Below are 5,000 nucleotides of genomic sequence, written 5' to 3'. Positions count from 1 at the left end.
TCGCCTCCCCAACTTCAGTTAGGGAGGGTGGGTCCTCGCTAATGGGTGGGCCCGTCAGCGGAATTACGGCACTACCCGCATCTAAGTTAACTGTTGGAGGTTCAACCTGATACAACTGCTCAAAATACTCAGCCCAACGCTCCCGCACCGCAACAGGATCTGAGACGATCTGGTCACCCACTAGGCAAACTGCAGTCACCTGTAAAGAGGGCTTGGAGTTCAGTTTTCTCAGGGCTTGGTATGCAGGACGAAGGTCATTTACTAAGAAATGGCCTTCGACCTCCTCAGCAAGACCTAATAAACTGTTCCTTGTCCCTTCTTAACAGAGACCGAGTTCTGTGCACCTGAGAACGGTGCAAATCCCGATCCCCTGCCAGACGAGCCGCACAGTAAGCATCTGTGGCTTCCAGTGTCTCCTGAGAGATGAAATTCTGTCTTGCCCTCGGGCGTTCTCCGATCGATTCTTGGGCTGCATCAAGCGTTTCGTGCTTGAAGGTGTCTCACAGAAGTACAAGGTCCATCAGATTGTCGAGTGCTGTGAAGCGATCAGAGATTGTCCCAGCAAACCCCCGAGCACACTCCCTCTCCTTCAGCCTGTCCAGATGAAAACACCCTAGGGTGGTCATTGGGCCGCTGGGGAGTTTTGAAGTGAACCCGGAGGATAGCCACAACCAATCTATGGTCAGTACCATAGAACTCGGCACTCCTATACACCCTGCAGTTCTGGAGGATCCTCCAATAAGTGCTAACGAGAATGTGGTCGATCTAATTGGCTGCATTACCCGCATCGCTGTACCATGTCCAACGATGTGGGTCTGGTTGCTGGTACCAGGAGTCAGAGATCCTCAATTTCTGGGATCTTGCAAAATCCCGGAAAAGGGGGGAATTCTCGCTGCCGTTATCAACTCCGGAACCATGAGGAACGACAGACATCTCATAGCCAGCTCGATCGCAGCCAGATACCGCATTGAAGTCACCCAGAACAACACGAATATCTTGACAGGGACAACTCTGTATGCATGTTTGTGTATATATATATATATATATATATATATATATATATATATACACACACACACACACACACACACACACACACACACACACACACACACACACACATATATATATATATATATATATATATATATATATGTGTGTGTGTGTGTGTGTGTGTGTGTGTGTGTGTGTGTGTGTGTGTGTGTGTGTGTGTATGTGTATTCATATGCATGTGCATATATATATATATATATATATATATATATATATATATATATATATATATATATATATATATATATATATGTATGTTTATATACATTACATATATATATATATATACATATATATATACATATATATATATTATATATATACATATATATATATATTATATATATATATATGTATATATATTTATATATATACATATATATACATATATGTATGTTTATATATTATATGTATATATATATATTTATATATGTTTATATATATATATATATATATATATATATATATATATATATATATTTATATGTTTATATATATATGTATATATGAGGGAAGCGAGCCAGGTGGCCGTATTGCCTGAGTTGGCAGGTAATAGTTACCTGAGTTGCATGTAATAGGTCCTGTGCCAGTCTCATGGTGCAACCGTCGGTTTGACACATGTTGCCGCCAATAGTATCCCATGATCCGGCGCAAGGACCTATTACAAAAGGCTTCAAGACGCGACTCCAAGGTGCAGGATAATGTCCAGCCCAGAGTTATGAACTACACTACCAAGGTATGTAAAGCAAGTCCCCTAAGTCCTGGATCTTGGTCTTGGTCCAGGAGACCTCTAGACCCAAGGGCTTTGCTTCATTACTAAATGCATCAAGAGCCACCACTAAGAATTTCAAAGACTCAGATAGGATAGCAATATCATCAGCAAAGTCAAGATCGGTAACCTTGATACTGCCCAGAGTTGCTCCACAATGACTTTGAACAATAGCTCTGCCCAATATCCAGTCCATGTGTGTTAAAAAGTGTCGGTGCAAGGACACAGCCTTTACAGCACTTTCTGTACCAGTATACAGATTTGCCATTAGGCCAATAATCCTTGTTGGAATTCCTCTCAGTCTCAAGATCTACCAGTGATTCCCAATGCACCGTATCGAATGCCTTCTTGAGGTCGATGTAGGCTGCAAGCAACCCACGCCCGAACTCGCGACGGCGCTCTACAATGACTCAAAGAGCAAGGATACGGTCTATTGTGGACTTACCAGGAGTGAATCCAGATTGCTCCGGCCTCTGATGCCTCAGTAGGTGGTCCCTGATATGTCTCAGAAGGATGTGGGCAAGAACCTTGCCTGGTATACTGAGCAGTGTGATGCCTCGGTGGTTGCTGTAGTCCCATCGGTCCCCCTTCCCCTTCCAGAGAGGAATGACCACAGTCCCATCGGTCCCCCTTCCCCTTCCAGAGAGGAATGACCACAGTCCCATCGGTCCCCCTTCCCCTTCCAGAGAGGAATGACCACAGTCCCATCGGTCCCCCTTCCCCTTCCAGAGAGGAATGACCACAGTCCCATCGGTCCCCCTTCCCCTTCCAGAGAGGAATGACCACAGTCCCATCGGTCCCCTTTCCCCTTCCCCTTCCAGAGAGGAATGACCACAGTCCCATCGGTCCCCCTTCCCCTTCCAGAGAGGAATGACCACAGTCCCATCGGTCCCCCTTCCCCTTCCAGAGAGGAATGACCACAGTCCCATCGGTCCCCCTTCCCCTTCCAGAGAGGAATGACCACAGTCCCATCGGTCCCCCTTCCCCTTCCAGAGAGGAATGACCACAGTCCCATCGGTCCCCCTTCCCCTTCCAGAGAGGAATGACCACAGTCCCATCGGTCCCCCTTCCCCTTCCAGAGAGGAATGACCACAGTCCCATCAGTCCCCCTTCCCCTTCCAGAGAGGAATGACCACAGTCCCATCGGTCCCCCTTCCCCTTCCAGAGAGAAATGACCACACCTCTCAACAGATCAGGGGGAACAGTACCGGCAGCCAGGACAGCATGCAACCCGCACGCCATAGTTCAGTTCAACTGGGATGTCGCATATACCTGCTGCTTTATCACTACTCAGCTTGGAGATCACCCCCTAACTTCAGTTAGGAAGGGAGCATACCGGCTGGGTCAAGCAACGGAATCTCGGCACTACCCACATCCAAGTTAACTGTTTGTGGGTCAACCTGGTACAACTGCTCAAAATACTCAGCCCAACGTTCCCACACTGCAACAGGATCTGAGATGATCTGGCCACTTACAAAGCGAACTGCTGTCAGCTGTGAAGAGGGCTTGGAGTTCAGCTTTCTCAGGGCTTGGTATGCAGGACGAAGGTCATTTACTAGTAAATGGCCTTCTACCTCCTTTGCAAGACAATAAACTGTTCCTTGTCCCTCAGTGACTGCGTTCTGCGCACCTGAGAACTATGCAAATCCTGATCCCCTGTCAGACAAGCCGCACAAGCATCTGTGGCATCCAGTATCTCTTGCAGGACGAAATTTCGTCTTGCTCTCGGGCATTCACCAATCGTTACTTGAGCTGCATCAAGCGATTCACACTTGAAGGTGTCCCACAGAAATACAGGGTCCGTCAGATTGTCGAGCACTGCGAATTGCCCAGAGATTGCCTCAGCAAACCCCTGGGCACACCCCCTCCTTCAGCTTCTCCAAGTGAAACACCCTAGGGTGATCATTGGACTGCTGGGGAGTTTTGAAATGGGCCCGGAGGGTAGCCATAACCAATCTATGGTCAGTACCACAAAACTTGTCACTCCTATACACCCTGCCATTCTGGAGGATCCTCCAACGAGTACTAACGAGTATGTGGTCAATCTCCTTGGCTGCATTACCTGCATCGCTGTACCATGTCCAGCGATATGGGTCTGGATGCTGGTACCAGGAGCCAGAAATCTTCACTTTCTGGGACCTAGCAAAGTCCCGAAAAAGGAGGCTATTCTCGCTGCCGGTATCAGCTCCTGAACCATGGGGACCGACAGACATCTCATAGCCAGCTTGATCACAGGTAGATACCACATTGAAGTCACCCAGAACAACACAAATATCTCACTGGGACACCTGTCTGACAGAGATGCTAGTTTGGCGTAAAACATCTCTTTCACATCAAGTTTACAAACATCGGTAGGAGCGTACACAGCCTGACTTCCCGCCTGAGGTTTAGCCTCGGGCAGTCGCTCCGGGTGGACGCCACCTCTGCCACCCTCGCCGACCCTGTTCCATATGAAAGGGGGCGGCAGGCTGTGGGACCCATCATCCACCTACGGGGTTCCCCGTAAGTTTCACTCCGGGCTGGCGACTGCCAGAACGCAGACGGGACAAGTAGTTCTCACTCCCATTCTGCGTCCCAGCAGTCGCCCTCCCAGCGGGACCCACAGCCCGCCTCTCTTGCTGGGTGGGAGGAGCAGTTCCCCTTCTCCCAGCATTTCCAAATATATTAAACACTGCCAATTGCTTTTTTTATCTGGAGGAGGAGGACTAGCAAGGCCCACCTCCCCCGAGCCTCCCGTTAACCCCAGTAGGCCTAGAGGCAGGAGTTGGTACAGGGCCAGGCATGTCCAAACGCTGGTTGGCCATGACCCTGAACCTCTAGGGCCTCCAGCTGCTCCGAGATCCCCCACAGTTTGGCCTGGGACCGCAAAGTACCCAGTTTCCGTGGGAGGCCACGAAGAGGCACTACAGGAGTCTCGATGATGGAAAGGCTATGCACTGGCAGGTGAGGCTTATGCAGAGCTGCTCACTTTTTCGCACTAGGCAGTGGCAGCTGCAGGCGAGAAGGTATGCAAAGCACTTAACACTAACTAGACTATCACACCATCGCTTCACACCATCCTGCACGGAAGTACCCACCCATATATATATATATATATATATATATATATATATATATATATATATATATATATATATATATATATATATATATATATATATGTATATATATATATATA

Source organism: Penaeus vannamei, chromosome 32 (assembly GCF_042767895.1).
Source record: "Penaeus vannamei isolate JL-2024 chromosome 32, ASM4276789v1, whole genome shotgun sequence".
In the NCBI taxonomy this organism is placed as follows: Eukaryota; Metazoa; Arthropoda; class Malacostraca; order Decapoda; family Penaeidae; genus Penaeus; species Penaeus vannamei.
This window is presented reverse-complemented; position numbering follows the sequence as displayed.